Genomic DNA, 22,440 nt, shown 5'->3' with positions numbered 1-22,440 from the left:
GATATGATAGAAAATATTGTTACCCTCATCTGACCTGTGCTTGCCCCTGTTCTTTGGAGAACTGTTTTGCTTAAATCTAATAAAATAAACTTCTGCTAACTTTAATTTGTCTTTGGACATCACCATTAAATTAGTTAGTTTCATTTCACATGGTATAGAACAGAAGTTAAGTTCAAAAGTACATCTCTTGAAGAGTAATAGCTCAGGACCAGAAATCGTGCTGCTGTCCAGAGCATAGCGATCAAATAGATCCGGCAGGGATAAACCCTGATGCTAGTTACTGTGGTTGAAGAATATTGTACAATGGAAGAATATTTTTACCAAGATAATTAAGATTTAAGTTAGGACAGACAAGTGAGTTTTCTTTTTAAGACAGCCAGCAACTGTACTATCAAGTCTAAACACAAATCTATGGCTAACCATAAGCAGAAGATGCTGGAAGTAAAATAGCCTGGACCTAAATTAAAACTGACTTCATTGATTTAAGACAGCTTCAGCTAGAAATTGGGCTGATCTAATCTGAAGTCGCGTGACTAGATTCTCAGTACATTTATTGATGTTTTAATACAATATGGAATGCATTATATCCGACCAGTGAAAGACAAGTAACTCTTTCAAACTATGACGACAAAGTACTTCTATTACTGGACCATGTGGACAGAATTATAAACTGTGATCGATCCAGACTGCATCAGATGTGATATAGTTTAAATGACAGCCTTTAATCAGCACGGTGAACTGTAAATCTAACAATAAACTTTTGTCATTCGCTTTTAGGTAGACATCTGTACACTGTGGCTACCTTCTTTTCCTTTGGGACCCAATCAGCAGGTAAGGATTGAACAATTTAAATCCTGCTGATCAGATAACTTTTGGCTCAGATGCTTAGCCTCCATGGATGACTAACAGCTTCACCAGATAGATTTTTTTTTCAACATGCCACATCAGTGAGGTTGCTTTCTTTAAGTGTGAGATCAAGCACCAATAATATTGTATTGTATGGCAGCAAATTCTGAATAAAATCTCTAAATGGGAATTGAGAAAATAAAGTCCAAATCAAGTGACTTAATTTTAAGCCCTTTTTTCCCTTTCCTTCATGCTGTACCCATCTCGTTTTCTGTGATTTGAAGGAGACGCTGCCTTTAGTCATAGAGTCATAGAGAGATACAGCACTGAAACGCTCGACCCCCCATGGCTTAATGAATAAATGGATTGCTTGCATCGGAACTGAGTCACACACACACAGACACACACACACACACAGACACACACACACACACAGACACACACACACTGAGTCACACACACACAGACACACACACACACGTCCTAGGTTTGTTCACTCCTCTGTGCTGAGCTAGTCGATCTCCCCTGGGGACAGCAGCCACAAGGATGCCACAACTCAGCTCAGCTACCTAATCTCAGGGGGAAGAAAAGACAACCAAGCTGGACAATCCAACTGGCTATTCATTCACCTGTACTGGAAAGTGTGCAATTGTGGACATTGCATGAGGACAGAATCAGCCTGATGTGTGATGCTCCTCACAACTGCTTAGCCTTCCAAAACTCTGTGTCAAGGCTTGCAGATGAAGAATCGACAACTGGATGAGGTACGTGATGGTTGGTGGTGCCTTGGTTAAGTTGGTAGTTCTCTTGCCTCTGAGTAAGAAGGTTTTTAGTTCAAGCCACACTCCAGAGCCTTGAGCACAAAATCTAGACTGGCATTCCAGGGTGTGGCCTCTCATGTGGACATAAACGATCTCACTATTTGAAGAAGAGCAGGGGAGTTCTCTTGGTATTGTGGCCAACATTTATCCCTTAACCTACTCTTTAAAAAAACAGATGATCTGGTCATCTATTTTATTGTTGTTTCTGGGATCTTCTTGTGTGCAACTTAGCTGCTGCATTTCCTACATTACTATGTTTCAAAAATACTTCATTGTCATGAAGCTCTTTGGGATGGTGTGAAGGCATGGAAAGCCCTTATATAAATGCGTGTTTTTCTTTCTTTTAGTTCATTCAGGGGAGGTGAGAAAAAAAAGGCAACATTGGGAGAAGGAAATCAGAGAAGAAAACTGTTACCTGTGGGAAAGAACACTGAGACAGGATATTAAATAACATTGAAACCCATCGTTACGTTACAAAAACACTATCCTTGAGATTACACCATGGGTTACTAGCCCACGAACACTTAGCACATTCGTCTGAAATTCCTCCATTTACTTTCAATTGATCGAAACCTCAGAAAAAATGATGGAGAAATGAATTTCCAGATCAATCCGGCAAGAATTTGCCCCCTAGTAATCCCACAGTGTAATTTCAGTGTCCATGGCAACACTTGCACATGAGGCCATCACATCAGCAATGGTCAGCCATCAGGCAAGGCAGTGTACCCTCAGGAAGATGTATTGTCAGGATAGAAGATATTCTGTGGCACATGTTGATAATTTAGTTTGAGTGGAATTTAAGAACTTGGCAGTCAAGGAGGCTTTTATGATGCATGATTATCATATATTGACGAGGTGGCCTAAGCACATCTGATTTCATTTGTTTAAAGAGCTGACATTTGATTTCAGTTACCCTTTTGGATCCATTTGACCTGAATCTGGTTTTTATTTCACTGGTAAATGGTTCCTATTATTAAGGTAACTGTTAAAATGGCAGACAGTCTGCTTCCTGACAGCTGATGTAAGCATGTGTTACCATAGAAACAGGCAATCCCACAAATACCTTCCAGCTCTGCCACACACATTTCTCACGATACGCGCGATTGCCATGGCTGTGAAGCATTTTGTTTTATTAGGCTCAATGTTTAAAGTGAAATAAAATGCAAGATGTTTACAAATATGCACAGTCCAAGCACTTAATTCTATATTATTGTATATTTAATATTTTTTCAGTTGTGATTGTTACAGGAAGCAATTCCAGCCTCTTCGGTTAAACTGATAAAAGAACCAGTTGGGCAATCAGGCTATTTTATTTAGTAGCAAACTGTTAAATTCAGGAATTAAACTCACCCCATCAGATTAAATTGTTCATTAACAAATATTTTAAAAATGTATTTAAAAAAATATATTTTAAAAAAACACACATGCATTTACTTTTGCTCCTATTTTAATAAATCAGACGCGGGCACTTCAGAGAATGGGCAAATATGGAAGCTCAGAGGTGACTGTTAGCAGTTTAGTACTGTTTGGCCAATGCAAAAACATATCCCTGAATTACAAAGTTACAAATTATTACAGCACAGAAACAGGCCATTCTGCCCAACAGGTCCATGCTGGTGTTTGTGTTCGACACGAACCTCCTTCCACCCCTCTTCATCTAATCTCATCAACATAGCCTTCTAAGTACCTACACAGAAAGATTTGTTTTGAGTGAGGTAACTGCTTTGCTACACCACTATCTTCTAATTAAAGCTAAGGAAGTCTGAACAATACCACATAAGTGTTCAATTTTAAGTGTTCTTTCACTTGGCATATGGTATAGCTATATCTTGCCCTTCATCTTGGATTTACTTTGTGCACACTTGATATTTTGGCTTCCATTTTCCCAACGCTGTTCCTTTTTCTCCTGAAGACACAGTCTCCTGCATTGATAGCGTTCTTTGAATGCCAACAAACCTCAGATACCTCAACGGAGTGGTCCTTTGTCATGTGTGGCTGTAGAGAAACTGCCTATTCAACTGTAGGGTCCATCACAGTGAGGGCCAGTCCTGCTGTCCCCGACACAAACACATGCACATTTTCCACCAAAAGTCACGGGATTGCGATCAGCTGTTGGGAACCTAAGCCCATTTCTCTTTACCCGCGACCATTAGCGCTAAGGCCAGTTGTAGCCCTTCTAGCTGCGATCAGCTATCTTGACGTAAACCAGAAATCAAACCTGGCATCTGACTGCTCCAAATGGCTTGGTGTGATGTTGAGAAATAGTCCTTTAAACTTTCTGGTCAAAGCATATTGCATACAATTATTTTGCAAAATCCTAGACGATTTGAAACTGCTGCAGTACTGTCTGCAATTTGTCTGCAGATGAAATGTCACAGTGATCATTGAGCACCCCCCACCCCACCCCCCAGCTCATTATTTTTGCAGTCCAAAACGTTCTTGAATGATGTCAATACAATTCAACAACAATAACTTTCATTAGTATAGTAACACCTTTAACGGAGTAAAATGTCCCAAGGCTTCAGAGGAATATTTTCAGACAAAGTTTGGCACCGAGCCACATAAAGAAATATTAGGACAAGTGACCAAAGTCTTGGTCAGAGAAAAGCTTAAAGGAGTATCTTAAAGGAGGAGAGAGCGTTAGAGAGGCAGAGAGGCTTATGGAGGGAATTCCAGACCTTAGGGCAATGTTTAAATGATTTATTTTCATATTTCCAGGATGCTGAGCATTTCTCGCATTCTGTGATTGTGACAGTATACTGGGACAGGATAAAACTGGATACAGCATTCTCTTCATCTAATAAATTATAGGTGCCTCTTGTCATACATACAGTGACAAAAGCTACAACTGTGTCAAAAAGCTCCATTTATCTTCGAGCAATGCTTGTAATGTAAATGAACTGAGCTCGGTGAAGATTCACAACCCCCAAATAGTAGTAATGAGTGCTGCAGTAATTTCTGAACCAGAACTGGGGAAAAAGCCAACTGAAATGATTGTTTTGCCCAGAATTATTTGAGCAGATGAATTCAGATTGCCGATTAAGTTCACAATATAGAAATCAAACTTTCAAAAGTTTGTGCTTAAACTTGGAAGATCCAACCTGCACCCATATTTTAGATTCATGTTGAAAATCCAAATGCTCCTTACTAACCTACGCTGGGTTTAAGGACACTTTTGAATCAAGAGAACTGGCATAAAGCTACAGTGTCAAAGGGCCTTGTGGGAATATCTTGTCACTTCTTGCATAGAGAGTTTATGTGTCAGCTTAGTAATTCAAAAACCAAGTACGTCAATGGTACCATGAGACAGGAATTTGAAGGCACCGATGGGGCATGTTTTGATTTGTGAACTGTATGGTTGCTTAATACAAACCTATAGTAAAACGTCTAACGACAGCCTTGGACACTGAGTGTCTCTCTGGCCATAGGCTGTGCTCATTCAGATCTGCTTTTGGAACAAAAAAATGTTTCCTCCTTTCTTATCAATATCCTTCCTTTCCCTCCTCTGCGGAAAGCTGAAGTGGTGCAATTCAATCAACTTCAACTTGGTTCCCAGTACTGTACTTCATGCCAAGCTGGTTTACTATTGAACATTGTAATTACTAAGATTTATTAATAGCAGGCTGAAAATGGGCTGCACCACAAGAAATATGCCACTGAAGCCATTCAACTGTTTTGTTTGTTTCATTTCCATATCTTGAAGGCATTTGAGTAATAATCTTGATTTATCTTCAAAGAAATGCTCTCTAAGAGTGGCAGATGAAACATATATGAGAAAGCAGGGAACTGCCTTAAAGTGTGTTGTATTGAATTTCAAAGCTACTCTGACAAGTACTTGATTCATGCTGCTCCATAATCTTTTGTATAGCCTCTTAAAAAAACATGTACATTAATGATTCTTATACTTATAACCAGTGGTTTAAACAATATTGAGTCTTCAGTAGATGAAATGTTAGCAGGCCATTAGATTATAAGACAATTGTCAAAGCAAAGCAATGAAATACATGAAGAGATAGAGGGTCCTGAAAGTGTTTAGTTTGGGGTCAAAGAAATTGGCCTTTTTAAGGATGGCGTAGAATGCATTTAAATTTTTCTAAGTGAGGGGGCATTTGCTTGATTTTTATTTTGGCACCTTTGCGAAGTAAAGAATGACACCTGGAAGGGAAGGAGCAAACTAGGCCTCCTCTGAGAGAAAAGTAACAACCTAAGCCTCCTCTGAGAGACAAGCAAAGCAATGCAGGCCTTTTCTAGGACCTATACAGCAACTAACATCAACTGTGGGGAAAGCAATAATGCAAGAGTCTTCTGGGAGAGAAATGGTACTCCATACATCCCTGGGAAGGGAGACCACAATCTTGGAGGAAAGCTCCAGACAAGAGACCTAGCAAGATCACAAACAAAAAAGTGGCTTCTGATTGGAGTGAGTTTAAGAAAGAATATTTCTCAAAGGGAATGGTGTATTTTAAGAGGGACCGGTGAGCTGATAGATTGTAGAAATATGAAAGCAGGTTTTTTTTTTGCTATCTCCCATTTACACAGCACTCCAGCAAGAAACGTTTGAGGGCCTAATTAAAATATTCAAATAGGAGTCAATTGTCGAGACCTGCAATGTCGTTTTCATATTAATCAGCACTGCCACTGCTATCTCCTCAACGTGCCCACAAACCATAGGTGATACAGGTTAGGAGACAACTATTAAATTGATACTTAAAGTGATACTCACCTGCTCTCATTTAAAGCACTGCAAAGATTTGGGAGTTATTTTGTAGTGATTTATGACTATGTAAACAGTTTTAAAGTGCTTATAGTGACTATACAGACTTCTGCAAGCTTAAAGGGCTTATGGCTGGAGGAAGTGGAACAGCAAAAGGGGTCAGGAGCAAAAGCAGCTAGAGAGAGAGCAAATTGAAGGAGGTATAAAGGACAGAGGGACAACAGTTATCATGTAATAGCAAGGGTAAGAAGCAGCAGATGCATGGCGGTGCAATGTAATATATTGTCATGCTGTATGTGTGAGTGTGTGATCTAGAGAGTTAAGTGGAAAGAGAAAATGTAGGAAAAACGTCCACACACCCTCTAATACTGTGTGCCCTCCCTCTGCCAGTAATGTCAAAAGCAGCGTCATCCATTGGAGTCAAAGTTTGCGAAGTAGCTGAACCTCCTCTTGTTCTCCAGGTCTCCTTCTGATTGGGTGCTAGTTTTCCTGCAAGAAAAGTGGGAGTAGGTTAATGTGTGCCCCCTAACAGGATGTGGAAGATGTGTGAGGCAGCTCAGCATAGGATGGATACTGTGAGGAAGTAGCAAGTATGGGTAAAATGGGATGTCATTGTGAGGGCAGTAGTAAGAGTTGAGTGTGTCATTGCAAACAGAAGAACATATAATGAAGTTTTCCCTTATGAGTGGAGGACAGTTCATGTGAAGTGCATATGCTGTCTCCAGTATAGGGACATGTAGCTTGATGAGTATTATGATTTCATTGAACATTTTGTTAATGCATTTCTTCAAGTCATTTTTGCTTCTCCCGGTGTCTGTGATTTAAGCAATATTAAGCATTTGGGGCCATATGGTTAATCTTTTGTTGTTTTGGGTGCTGGACTTTAATAATATGACGATGTTGTAAAAAAATTGTGATTGTAAAAAGTTTAAGATGAAGTCCAGAAGGTCAGGTGACCTCACATCCTCTCTGCTAAAGGACAAGACAGATCAAAGATTATTTTTGAAAAGAAGAAACTGCAGAGATAATACCTGAAAAACAATGGGTTTTACCCTCCCAGACTTTCAGTCATAAAGCAATGAGTCAGTGATTCTGAAGATGCAAATATACAAAATAGCTTTTAACACCTGGGAACAATGTCAGGCCCAAGTGGCTCTGTGAAACCAGACTTCTGGACTTTGTATATTTTAACAGGGCAATAAGCTATTGACCGTTGAATCCAGATAAATTTAACAGATTTTCTGAAGGCAGGCAGGCAGTAAGAGAAGAAACAAGCAGTTGTGGCCTTCAGACATAAAGAGGGAGGGGACATCTGCTCTCGGAAGCCTGATACAGTAAAAGGCTGTGAAGACTTTAAACCTGTTTTGAATATTGAAGCTTGCGGAGCAGTAGAAAACCAGCAGGCTCACCAGGAATCACCTTATTCATGGATGTCCAGGTCAGAAGTGCTTTGAGAAGTGAGTGAAGAGGACATTGATTTTTGAAAAGGTCTGGGAGATCCAACCCATTGCTACTGGGAGGGGTTTGGGACTCTTTAACCACAAAGGATTTCACCATCAAAAAGGACTGTGTAATGTATAAGTTTTAAGGTTTGAAAAGAGCCAATGATTCCATTTGTCTCTCTGAACATTACAATGCAATTGCAATTCAGATACACTGGGCTGATGCAGGTTTTCAGGTATTGTATTAAGTAAAGAAAATGCCTTTCTTTGTAATCTGGGGTATCAGCTATTTACTAAGTGCTATTTAGTCATTGGGGATTTCTTCTAGTTTAATTGTTATAATAAAAGTCCTAAAATATGAAATGTCATGTAATACTTTAAATTATTTTGAGGGTTCATATCTCATATTTTAACATTAACGGTCTCACTGAGGTCATAACACTGTACATTAAATAAACCTCTAATATCAATGAACTAGTGTTTTTAGTTTCATGTTTCCAGTGTGCACTTATGGAAACTAATTCCACCTGCACTTTGCTGTGTAGTATATTCACATGTATAATCATCTGAAAGGCAGTCAGACCATAGGTATGAGACTATTTCCAGCAGTTGGCTCCCACTCTGTATTCCTTTCAATTTCTGTACAGCATGATACAAGGCCAAGTTTTTTTTAAAGAAAGTTTTTAAAATTTCATTTTTTAGGTTTGAAAAGAGCCAATGATTCCATTTGTCTCTCTGAACATTGCAATGCAATTCAGATACACTGGGCTCATGCAAGTGCTGTCAGTGTAATAATCCTGGTTTGTCAGCCCATGCCACACTATACTACTAGCCCGGGGCCCATCCCTTTATTATTACAATGTCCTTAAACAAGGGGCTGAACTTTAAGAGCCCGCCGCCAATCCTATAAAATGGCAGTCCATGCACCAAAGAGCCAATCTCCCCTGCAGCAGCTCATTTAAATAGCCAGGGCACTCCGCAACCCCGCCCACCCCCCCCCCCCACCCCCCCCAATCATGTGGAAGGGGCGAGATGTCTGCCCCCAGCAATGACGTCAGCTGCCTGTGCGCAGGCGCTGGCACCGTTTTTAAAGGGCAGTTAGCCCTACTGGCGTATTTAAATTTTTAAAGATACACCCCCAAAACTGATCAAATAAATTTCTAACGCCCCTTCCCAACCCCCAATAACAATTACATTAACCATTTGCCCTTCCCAACCCCACAAAACACTTACCTTTTAAATCTGACCTTCCCCCACCCCGAGACTGCACAAAGTTTAAAGTTCACCCCTTCTCACCATCCCTTACACCCATTATGTTTATTTGACCCTGTCCCCATTCCCCCACCCACACTGAAGATCTTAACTCCTCCCCCCCCCCCCCCCCCACCCCCCTACCAGTGTCACACCGGCTTTCCCCAGACAGGGAATTGAAGGCACAGGAATGCCTGCTGCCACGCCGAAGATCACGGCAGGCTCAGAAGATTTAAGGTAAGCTGATTTAAATTTATGCATGTCAGTCATTTAAATATTTAAATCCAGGTCCCGTCGCCCAGCGGCGGAGGGGCTGCCACAGAGCCTCTCCACCGCTGGGAGGATCGGGTCGGACCCTCCCGGCATCGGCCTCCATGGCGAACCGCTGCTGGAACCATCTTCCAGTCCCCCTTGCCATGGAGCCCGATGCCGTGGGCTTGGTAAAATCCAGCCTAAGTCGTCTAAATATCCTCAAGACTTTGAATATCCAACATGACTAATACTTCCCTGTAACGGTATCCAGACTGTTTTCCAAATGGTATTGATGAAATTACATCACACACAAAATCTCCAGAAGAATTATCCCATTAAAGTTTGCCATAAAAACTCAATAGGAGAAATGTTGCTCAGAGGCACTATGAAAGAACACATGTCACTACTGAGATTTTCTATTATAATTTATAACAAGGTATTTGAACAAATTGGTTGCATGTGTCTTACTGAATAATATGCAGGTCACCAGAAGGAATAAGGATCAACATGTCTTCTATTTCTAACTGTTGAGTGAGTAGCGATAATTAATAAATCTTGTGTGTTCCGGTTTAGTGTTTTCCATTCTGCTGTTCATTATCTATCAACCACAAAGCATCTGGGGTGTTGGTAGTGAGGTTGGACTATCTCATAGTTATTACAAGCCCAATACTGCTAAAAATGGCTGGTTAAGAATTTGCTTATATTCTCTGATGAGGAATGGATCTGCTGTGATCAGTTAGTTGTTCATTCACATTTCTTCAATCCAGATTAAGCCTACTGAACAGTATTAACAAGGTGTGAGCACATTCGCAATCTGAAATGTTTCTTGATTCCTTTGAAAACAAGGGGAAACTATTTACAGGAGTTGAGTTGTTTAATGATTAATAGCACACACTTCAGCACAAGAACACAAGAAATAGGAGTAGAAGTAAGCCATACGGCCCATTGAGCCTGCTCCACCATTCAATACGATCATGGCTGATCTTGGGCTTCAATTCCACTTTCCTGCCCATTCCCCATATCCCTTGATTCCCTGCGAGTCCGAAAATCTATCTATCCCAGCCTTCAATGTATTCAACAATGGAGCATCCACAACCCTCTGGGGTAGAGAATTCCAAAGATTCACAACCCTATGAGTGTAATAATTTCTCCTCATCTCAGTCCTGAATGATCGGCCCCTTATCTTGATACTGTGCCCCCGCATTCTAGGTTCCTCAACTAGCAGAAACAATCTCTCAGCTTCTACCCTATCAAGCCCTTTCAGAATCTTGTATGTCTCAATTAGATCGCCTCTTAATCTTCTAAACGCCAGAGAATATAGGCCCAATTTACTCAGCCTTTCATCATAGGACAGCCCCCTCATTCCAGGGACCAATTTAGTAAATCTTTGCTACACCACCTCCAGTGCAAGTATATTCTTTCTTAAATGCGGAGACCAAAACTGCACACAGTACTCCAGGTGCAGTCTCATCAAAGCCCTGTACAATTTTCGGCAGACTTCTTTATTCCTGTACTCCAATCCCCTTGCAATAAAGGCCAACATGCCATTTGTCTTCCTAATAGCCTGCTGCACCTGCATGTTAACTTTGTGCGTTCCTTGTACAAGTATCTCCAAGTCTCTCTGAACATCAACTCTTAGCAGTTTCACACCTTTTAAAAAAAAATTCTGCTTTTCTATTTTTACGACCAAAGTGAACAATTTCACGCTTCCCTACATTATACTCCATTTGCCATCTTTTTGCCCAGTCACTTAACCTGTCTATTTCTCTTTGCAGCCTCTCTGCGTCGTCCCCACAGCTTAACTTTCCACCGAGCTCTGTATCATCCGCAAACTTGGATACATTAATCTCTGTCTGTTCATCCAACTCATTAATATAGAGTGTAAATAGCTAGGTTCCAGCACTGATCCTTATGGCACCCCGCTATTCACTGCCTGCCAACTTGAAAATACCCCATTTATGCTCAAAAGTTTCCTGTGGATTTATAACCAGGTGGGTGGAGCATTTTAATATCATGCTGTAGCCCTCAACAGCTTCTGAATACTACCCCAAGTGTTAATTGATCCCAAAACTAACACCAACTCCAGTTACTTAGCTGTCAGTGCTTATTATGCTCAGACAGGTCTAATGTAAGCTTTTAATGTGAAAAATAATCTAGATACTTAAGTGGTTGCTCAAGCAACTGATTGAAGTATTAAGAATGAGATTTGACAATATGTGTTGAGCTTTGCTATCTTTTTAAGCTGAAATTGAATTTGTGGTGTCCAAATAGTGTAGGATTGTTCAGATTTACAGGGGAAATAACTATACTCTGTCAACTACATAGTACGACTAGAATTTACCTCAGATGCTAACATCTATAGGGTTGGACAATGCAGATGGCTCAATAATTAAGTGCAGTTATTGGATGCTAACTGAGCTATATGGTTTAATTTCTCCTCACTGCTGAGTTAATGATCACTGCTTGAGGAAGCTAACATGGTGCTTTGGCCTCGTCAAAGGGTAGGAAGGAGAGAACAGTTTGTCTAAACATGTTAAGGCACTAGGTAGGTGCACTGCCAACATATTGAAGACAACTCAATCCAACAGTGAATGAGAAAGAGGCAGAGATCATGAGGAACAGATTAATTTCACCAAAGCAAAAGAGTAACAAGTGATACACTTAGATTGTTTTTCACTCCGTCAGACCAACTTCATTACCCTCCAATAATATAAAAGCAAAATACTGCAGATGCTGGAAATCTGAAATAAAAACAAGAAATGCTGGAACCACTCAGCAGGTCTGGCAGCATCTGTGAAAAGAGAAGCAGAGTTAACGTTTCGGGTCAGTGACCCTTCTTCGGAAGACCCGAAACGTTAACTCTGCTTCTCTTTTCACAGATGCTGCCAGACCTGCTGAGTGGTTCCAGCATTTCTTGTTTTCATTACCCTCCACTTTGATTATGTTTGTAACATTTAAGTATTCTATTCACATTCTTGAACCCTTATTCATCATGTTTATTATGCTGTCTAAGCTAAGTATGTTTTATAGCTTACCAAGGCACACCGCAGCGAAATCTGGAATGGTTGTGTTTCGAAATAAAAGCAGCATTGGAACGTCTGTGCCATTGCTTAGTAGATCAATGTTTGCATCTTTAACTACAGTTGAATGTTATTAAGTAACACATAATCCAGAAGACAAAGATTATGTTTAAATATGGTCTAGTGCCATAATAAGAAGATCCTAGAGAAGTGTTTGACATCATTTCATCAGCTTCATTACATTTGAAAGCTTCTAATTGGGCTATATAGCGAAAAGCTGAGTTTGGAAACAATTTGAAAATAAATAGCAGAGACTTCAGATGGCTTAGATTTTTACCACAAGTAAGATGCCTTACAGGCCACACAACTAATATTTATGTGCCTTTTTTACTTAGAATACATTTTTAATGTGATTGCAAAATGATATTTCATATCAATAAATATGGATTCAATTAAATGCAGTTGATTTCAATCAAATAAAACGGTTATGTGAATCTCCTGCAAGTGATTTTATACCAAAAATATGCGGGATGTGAGGTAATTTTATAATCCCCTCATAACTGCAATAAAAGATCTACTTTAACAGAGAGTATTTTATATTGCCTCTATAGTTGATATATATAAAGTAGATTTTCTTAATTTGAATGCTTTATCCATCTTTTGTATCTTAAGTTCTTTATTGCATTCTTGAATGCCTCCAATTACCACATATGAAAAAAAATTGACTAGTATGGACTCCTGAGATGGCCAGAGGTGATAGGGACCATAAAGTCATGCATTATTTAAGCTAAGAGCCTCTGGACAAAAGCTGTTAATCAACTTAGTCAAAACAAACTGGAAATATCAGCAGACAGACAGTCTGTACTGTTCTGTTCCATTCAGCTATTCAAGTTGTCCCCTACTTGGGTAAATGCCAAACCTTAAGGTAGAAAATATTTTTCACCCAAGAGGTATTAGATCTGTGGGATATGTTACCAGGGAGGACGATTGAAGCAGATAGCCAATGGGTTGTAGTGTCAACCAGATGATTTTCTGGAGAGAGAAAGGATTAGTCAATTGGTGAGTAAGCCAGTTGGTGGGGTTATTCTATCGTGAACTAGTTGGGCCTTTTTCTGTTCCTTTGATTATGAGAATGACAGATAAGTTTACATTTCACTCTTTAGTAAACGATAGCCTCATATTAATTTTGACCATACATGATTGTGCTGAACGTGTCTAATAGTTATTGGTCAGTAGCTCTTACTCCATTTTGTGCCAAGCCGGTTGAATTCAAACCAAGAAAATTATATTTGTCGTGGTTCAGCTATTTATTTTGTCTGCTTGGTTCACCATACTCCTCTTCCCCCTTAACAAAAAGCCTGGTCTAAAGTAAATGCAGTAATCAGTGGCTATAATGGGCTGAATTTTACAATGGGCAGACGGGAACTGGCCACTGACGTAAAAGTCGGTGGCGAACCCGCATCTGCCCCGCCCGGGGATCCAACCCGCATTTTACAGGTCCCCGGGCTTTAACTGTTCAGAGGCGGGACTTCCAGCCGCTTGAGGGAGGAAGTCCCACCTCATTGAGCTGCCAGCCAATCATTGGGCCGGTATCTCTCCATCCCAGCAGTGCCACTGGGAGCAGTGGCCACTGCTGGGACTGCATCCCAGCCGAGGACACGGAGCCAGGACCGAGGTAAGTTTGGTTTGCCTCACCGGGCAGATCAGTCGCAGCCCGGCGACGCCACCCCCCGCCCCCCCCAACAACCCCCGCCACCATCCGGCTCGCTGGGGTGGCATAAAATTCCGACCAATGTCTTTGTCTAACACCAGTATCAAGAATAGTTGCTTTTGCTCTTTTCGAGAATATTTGCTTCATCTTCCCCAAGGTTATGTACCATTTTTGAGTGACATGGAAGGCAGCCAGTGCTGCTCCCAGGCTTCAGGTTTGTCACTAGAATGGGTGGGGGAAAACAGCTTCCAACTATGGAGGCGCATTCCTGCAGATAGTAAATTCTTCCTGCTGGTAGTGAGAAACTAGAAAAAAAAACATTTATCAACCCATTTTCCAAAGGTGCTCCTGATGCTGGGGCCTGTTCTACAGAGGGTGGGAGTTCTCCAGCTCACACATTTGAAAACGCCCTGTGAGTGAACCTAAACAATTGCCCAGAATTTTCTGGGAAAATAACAACATGTTTAACACGCATGTGTAAGTTGTCCAAATATTTGTGGCAAGGCTGTAATTTACCACAAATTACTGGAATGATTTACGCCGTTAATCGCATGAAAACTGGAGCTTGTCCACAGCCTCCCTGTCAGTTTCAAGAAATTGCTGCATTTATGCAGTAAATACGAATTAAACTTGTTGCAAAAAGTTAGGACTGGTACTTAACAGCGTAAAGACCCTTTTAATGTTGAGATTTATTTTCCTGCATTGCCACTCAACTCCTTCAGATCAGCAAAGGAACATTTGAAACAGTGGATGCTCATTCCTGTGGATAGTAAATTCTTCTTGGAGGTTTTTAAAATTTAAATGTTTCTTACTTTTCCTTTCTGTGTTTTCCTTTCTCTCTTAATCCAATCATTCTTTCCCTTTTTTATTTATCTTTCTGTACCTAATTTGACTCATATTTGTCCTATTTTCTTCTCTATCATTCCTCTGTTTCCTTCTCTGTCTTTGAATCACATTGGTTAAGGACATAGACTGTTGGTCCCGTTATTCACTAATGTCCCATTATGAGCTCATACTTCCAACAATTTGAGGCGCAAAAGATTTTCGACCTGAAGGGTGAGGAAAAATATCTAACACTGCAAGATTATCCTGCTCCAGCTAATTCTGGGCTAATGAATGTTAATAGGATATTTAACTGAGGGCATCATAACACAAGCTAATGATATTCCCACCTGACACCCATACTTTTCAGCTGGGATCACTGGATAACAGGGGAATCCTAATTGTCTTTTATCTCCATATCCCAAGAATGCTGAACCCAGCTTTAGTTCTCCCCAAGTGGGCGGCACAGTGGCGCAGTGGTTAGCACCGCAGCCTCACAGCTCCAGCGACCCGGGTTCAATTCTGGGTACTGCCTGTGTGGAGTTTGCAAGTTCTCCCTGTGTCTGCGTGGGTTTCCTCCGGGTGCTCCGGTTTCCTCCCACAGCCAAAAGACTTGCAGGTTGATAGGTAAATTGGCCATTATAAATTGCCCCTAGTATAGGTAGATGGTAGGGGAATATAGGAACAGGTGAGGATGTGGTAGGAATATGGGATTAGTGTAGGATTAGTATAAATGGGTGGTTAATGGTCGGCACAGACTCGGTGGGCCGAAGGGCCTGTTTCAGTGCTGTATCTCTAAATCTAAAAATCTAAATCTAAAATCAATTTCACTTTGGCTGAGATCAGCAAATTCAGCACCAACTGAGAAAGAAACATTCATGATCTCTATAGCTCAGTTGCATGCATTGCATACGCCCATCAATCTAGCAATGGAATCCAAATGTTAATATTTCTCAAAAAAGGATACCACCATGTAAAGAGAGGGAAAACAACCTGAAAGTACAGCCCTAAATAAGGTATGTAAGAATCATGAAGAAACACTAGAAATTATATGCTGTAAACCCTTCTTCAAGTGCCTTATTTAATCATCGCCCTATGCTTTACCCCATACGGAGATCTATGTGACTCGTTTAGTGCTACTGACATCTATATCTCATTGAAAAATACCCGACCTTGAGGCAACTCAGAACTATCAATGTTCTGACATTCTTTTGCACAAACACGCACTAGCCAAACGTGTAGAAGCAAGTATTGCCAACAATTTAGGAGTTAAATTACCTCATGACCATTGTATATAGTTGCAGTTGGATCAACAGATCATGGCCAAGTTACATTGAAGCCACCAAACATTATCTCATTGATGTTAATTTAGGTCAACGGCACATGATGTAATCATCTCTAAGAAGGTGCAAGTATTTAAAGATTCATATTTCAATGAAGTCATTCCATCCTTGAGTTACCAAGATGAAACAATATTCAGGAAGACAACATGCAGCAGATTTTCTGGTCGTATTGGTGGCTCGTTCCTGTGGTTAGCCACCACGCTCATGGTGGTCAAAATTCTCAACAGCAAATGAGGTAACTGAATGTTTAAGCTGTGGTTTGGTTGTGTGTGTTCACTCCCTCCCTCAAACCCTATTTGGATTTGATGATGTTGACTGATAATATGAAGTAGAAAGCCCTGATTCTGTGTTGCTGATATTAATGTACAGTATTTTCATCTGTGCAGATCATTTAATGTGAGTGTTTCCTACAGACAATGGCCAACATTGAAAATGAGTTGATTTTTTGGGTAGCCAATACTGTGCATACCTGGCCGGCAGATTCATCAACAATTAAACTTGTTTCAGTTGTAAGCCAGTTAGGGAAAGCACGAAGGAATGTCCTTTAATCAAGATTAACATTGTCTTTCAGAAAGATGTTCTAACGATGTTACATTTAGCAGAAAGATAACTTTGTAAGTCACTCAGTAGTAGAATTGTCCTTGCGTTTTGTGAGCTATGTAAGAAATTGATTACGATTAGACAGATCTCTTTTCAATGCTTAGTTTTTCATATAATACTTTGTTGCTAAAGCAATGACATTTTCTAGTACATTTCTGTTATTTTCTGGCTATTTTTCTACTCTTTCCCATTTGAACGGATAGGTTCGTAGCCTAGTTCCAAACCTCTGCCACTCTATAGGTAGATCTGACTAGCATGGATTGATTAACACTGATTTTCATATCCACACTTTGAGGAAGTTCCTTGCCTCTCCCCTCGATTTTCAATAGTGCAGCTGAGATAGGGAACTCTCCATGAGAAGAATTGTGGGCATAAATCAGCACTTTGCCATACTGTAGAACAAGCCATTCATAAACAATGCACTGAAGCATTGTTCTTCTACTTTTGGCAATATGTTTTGTGACTTATTAAATGACAAAGTCATGAAAAACTAACAAATGAAATTGACGGATTGGAAAAGAATATTAATCCCAATTAAATACCACAGTTTAGAGCTCATTTATTGAAATGCAACATTTCAACAAACAGAAAAACAAAAATCAGCTACAATAAATATTAGCAAAAAGTTACATTCAACACAATGATTTTGCTAATCCCAGAAGCATGGCAACAAGTAAACTTCCTCAGCCATATACATGGCAACGCAACATGTCCATGGCACAAGATGTATCGACTGCTGCACCAATTCATTTGAATGGAAGAATAATGTAGTTCTTAGTTCAGGGCAAACTGCAGTTTTACATTCTGTTCAAGGAAACATTGATGGAGGCCTTGGAGAGACTGCCCATCTTTCAGCACCAGAAACATAAGTCCAGATATGCCTGATGTTAAAAGAAATGGAGATAAATTACCAAGGGGAATAAACAATAGCAAGTAGTTCATCTGACCACTCTTGGGAACTCTAAAATATTTGATATTGATGCTATAATTAAACAATATGCATTCCAAATGTATGAAAGAAATTGCGTCGAAATAGCACCTTTTGCAACTTCAGGACATCCCAAAGTGCTTTATAGTCAAAGGAGTACTTTTGAAATGTAGTCAGTATTGAAATGCAGGAAGCACAGCAGCCAATACGTGTGCGGCAAGCTCCCACAAAGAACAAGGTGTTAATGGCCAGAAAGTGAGGGACATTGGTTAGAGAAAAATATTGGCTTAGTTAACCACTAGTAGAGTGTTGCCTTTTGAAAAGCCATCTACACCATTCTATCATTCGTGCATACAAAAATGTTTCCAGCAGTTATGATTTTATGATTATGAATTGGTAGTACTCTCACCTCTAGGTTAGAAGGTTTTGGGTGCAAGTCCCACTCCAGGACTTGAGCACAAAAATCTAGGCTGACACTTCAGTGCAGCACTCTTGGAACTGCAGTATTTCAGGTGAGATGTTAAACCAAGGCGCTGTCTTCCCTCTAAGGTGGACATAAAAGATTGCATGACACTATTTCAGAGAAGAACTGGGGAGTTAACCCCAGTGTCCTGACCCATATTTATCCCTCAATCACAGAAATATATTATTTGGTTATTATCACATTACTGTTTGTGGGACCTTGCTGTGTGCAAATTGGCTGCCACATTTCCTATTGTAAAGCAGTGACTATACTTCAAAATTATCTCATTAGCTGTAAAGCACTTTGGGATGTGCAAGTCTTTCTTTCTTTGGCCAGGGCAATCGACATCCTTAACCTTGCAAAGATTTCTAATTCCAGGTGGTAATATTCTTTATTTAAGAGGAGTCCTTTCATTGCCTGGTTCCTATTGAAAGGAAAAATGTCGATATGAAAATATCAGGGCCTTAAATTTCTTGAATGATGACAATCTACAACCTTAGTTCTATTTATCACTTAGTTACAAAGTAACACATTTCAGATCAAATATATACCTCAAGTATAACTTGACTTTGTTTTGGTAAGTCATAGCTGAACAGTCAGTAGTAGTAGAAGGATCCCTGGTTATTACCACAAGAAGAGCTGCAATATAATTGGGGTCATAGAGTTATACAGCACAGAAACAGGCCCTTCAGCTCATCGTGTCTATGCCAGCCATCAAGCACCTAATTATTCTAATCCCATTTTCCAGCACTTGGCCCGTAGCCTTGTACGCTATGGTGTTTCAAGTGCACATCTAAATATTTCTTAAATGTTTTGAGGGTTCCTGCCTCTACCACCCCTTCAGGCAGTGTGTTCCAGATTCCAACCACCCTCTGGGTGAAAAAAGTTTTCCTCAAATCCCCTCTAAACCTCCTGCCCCTTAGCTTAAAACTATGTCCACTGGTTATTGATCCCTCCGCTAAGGGAAAAATGTTCTTCCTATCTATCCTATCAATGCCCCATATAATTTTGTATACCTCAATCAAGTCCCCCCCTCAGCCTTCTCTGCTCGAAGGAAAACAACCCGAGCCTATCCAGTCTCTCTTCATAACTGAAAACCTCCAGCCCAGGCAACATCCTGGTGAATCTCCTCTGCACCCTCTCCAATGCAATCACATCCTTCCTATAGTGTGGTTCCCAGCACTGTCCACAGTACTCCAGCTGTGGCCTAACTAACGTTTCATACAGCTCCATCCTTACCTTCCTGCTTTTACATTCTATGCTTCGGCTAATAAAGGCAAGTATCCCATATGCCTTCCTAACCACTTTATCTATCTGTGCTGCTACCTTCAGTGATCTATGGACAAGTACACCAAGGTCCCTCTGACCCTCTGTACTTCCTAAAGTTCTCCCATCCATTGAATATTTCCTTGCCTTGTTAGTCCTCCCAAAATGCATCACCTCACACTTCTCAGGATTAAATTCCATTTGCCGCTGCTCTGCCCATCTTACCAGCCTATCTCTATCATCCTGTAATCTAAGGCTTTCCTCACTATTTACGACACCACCAATTTTCGTGTCATCTGCAAACTTACTGATCATACCTCCTATATTCACATCTAAATCATTAAAGTACACTACAAACAGCAAGGGTCTCAGCATCGATCCCTGTGGTACACCACTGGTCACAAGCTTCTAATTGCAAAAACAACCCTCGACCATCACCCTCTGCCTCCTGCCACTAAGACAATTTTGGATCCAAATTGCCCCGGATCCCATGGGCTCTTACCTTCTTAACCAATCTCCCATGTGGGACCTTATCAAAAGCCTTACTGAAGTCCATATAGACAACATCAACTACCTTACCTTCATCTACACATGTAATCACCTCCTCGAAAAATTCAATCAAGTTTGTTAGACACGATCTCCCCCTGACAAAACCATGCTGACTATCCCTGATTAATCCCTGCCTCTCCAAGTGGAGATTAATCCTGTCCCTCAGAATTTTTTCCAATAGTTTCCCTACCACTGATGTTAGACTCACTGGCCTGTAATCACCTGGTTTATCCCTGCTACCCTTCTTAAATTATGGGACCACATTCGCTGTCCTCCAGTCCTCTGGTCCCTCTCCTGTGGCCAGAGAGGATTTGAAAATTTGTGTCAGAGCCCCTGCTATCTCCTCCCTTGCCTCACATAACAGCCTGGGATACATCTCATCTGGGCCTGGGGATTTATCCACTTTTAAGCCCGCTAAAATGGCTAATACTTCCTCCCTTTCAATGCTAATTTTTTCAAGTATATCACAATCCCCCTCCCTGATCTCTACACCTACATCGTTCTTCTCCATAGTGAACACAGATGAAAAGTAATCATTAAAAACCTCACCTATGTCCTCCAGCTCCACACACAGACTGCCACTCTGGTCCCGAATGGGCCCTACTCTTTCCCTGGTTATCCTCTTGCCCGCCAGTGTTTTTTCATGTCCCCTCTTCACTCTTCTAATTACTTTTTTAAGTACCCCACTAAACTTTCTATACTCCTCTAGGGCCTCCGCTGTTTTCAGCGCTTTGAATCTGCCATAAGCCTCCTTTTTTTTCATTATCCAATTCTCTATATCCTTCGACATCCAGGGTTCCTTGGACTTGTTGGGCCTACCCTTCCCCTTTACGGGAACATGTTGGCCCTGAACTCTGACTATTTCCTTTTTGAATGACTCCCACTGGTCTGATATAGACTTTCCTACAAGTAGCTACTGTAGACACTTTGGCCAGATCCTGTTTTATCATATTGAAATCGGCCTTCCCCCAATTCAGTACTTTTATTTCTGGTCCCTCTTTGTCCTTTTCCATAACTACCTTAAATCTTACAGAGTTATGGTCACTATCCCCGAAATGTTCCCCCACTGACACTTGCCCAGATTCATTCCCTAGAATTAGGTCCAGTGCTGCCCCTTCTCTTGTAGGACTTTCTACGTGCTGGCTTAAAAAGCTCTTCTGTGTGCACTTTATGAATTCCGTCCCCTTTAAGCCTTTTGCACTAAGACTATCCCAGCTGATTTTTTAAAAATTCATTCATGGGATGTGGGCGTCACTGGTCAGGCCAGCATTTATTGCCCATCCCTAATTGCCCTTGAGAAGGTGGTGATGAGCTGCCTTCTTGAACCGCTGCAGTCCATGTGGGGTAGGTACACCCACAGTGCTATTAGGAAGGGAGTTCCAGGATTTTGACCCAGTGACAGTGAAGGAACGGCGATATAGTCCCAAGTCAGGATGGTGTGTGACTTGGAGGGGAACTTGCAGGTGGTGGTGTTCCCATGTATTTGCTGCCCTTGTCCTTCTATTGGGGAAGTTGAAATCCCCTACTATTATTACCCTATTATTTTTACACCTCTCTGAGACTTGCCTGCATATCTGCTCCTCTATCTGTCCCTGACTGTTTGGAGGCCTGTGGTACACTCCCAGCCAAGTGATTGCCCCCTTTGTGTTTTTAAGTTCTACCCATATGGTCTCATTTGAGGAACCTTCTAAGATACCATTGCTCCTTACTGCAGTAATTGACTCCTTGATCCACAGTGCACTGCCTCCTCCTCTTATACACCCTCCCCTGTCACGCCTGAAATACATACATTTGAAAAGCAATTTGGCGCTGTTGTTTACATAAAGGTTGGTGGATTAGAGTAGTTTAAAATCACAGCCACTCCTACAGGGTAGCACTCCCATCCAGCTGAACAAACAGGAAGTCCAGTGGTTAACATAACAACTGCTGTAACTAACACTCAATTAACAATTGCTACTACTATTCAACACGTTTTATAACAAAATTCAAAAATCCTAATGCCTACCTCAATCTGAAAAATGTTCATAGGTTATTTTTCTGGTTGTGTGTTGACGCTGAGAAGCAGGCATAAACTAGGCATTGGCATTTGATATGTTTAACAAAAAAAATCTCTTTGTAAAAGCAACTTGAGTAAGGGCATTTGGGCTGAATTCCATATGACGGACCATATATCCATTTGGAGTGCGGGACTGCTGTACTTCCTTATCAGCTGCTGCATCGTTTCTCCTTTTAAAATGGCTGAGGAATTTTTAAACCACTTTAATTACATTTTTGCCCTCATTTAGTAGGACACATGAAAAGTAATATTTACCTCAGAGTATAGGCCTGAAATTAAACACTGCTAATATAATGAACTGTCAGAGGATTTAAAAGTGAACAATAGTAATAAGTTAGATCTGGACTGAATGAGCC

At 40.8% G+C, this 22,440-nt stretch overlaps 1 protein-coding gene across 1 annotated transcript in view; it reads left to right on the top strand.

The window, feature by feature from the left end:
• tncb (tenascin Cb) overlaps positions 1-22,440 on the top strand; it is a 378,292-nt gene that overhangs the window by 119,966 nt on the left and 235,886 nt on the right. Inside the window, exon 2 of the mRNA XM_068012682.1 lies at positions 778-831. The gene's annotated coding sequence lies outside the window, so the exon portion shown is untranslated. The remainder of the gene's footprint in view (positions 1-777; positions 832-22,440) is intronic.

The sequence above is a fragment of the Heterodontus francisci genome, chromosome 32 (assembly GCF_036365525.1).
Source record: "Heterodontus francisci isolate sHetFra1 chromosome 32, sHetFra1.hap1, whole genome shotgun sequence".
NCBI classification, from domain to species: Eukaryota; Metazoa; Chordata; class Chondrichthyes; order Heterodontiformes; family Heterodontidae; genus Heterodontus; species Heterodontus francisci.
Note: the sequence above shows the minus strand (reverse complement) of the source record. Positions and strands in the feature narration are given on the sequence as shown.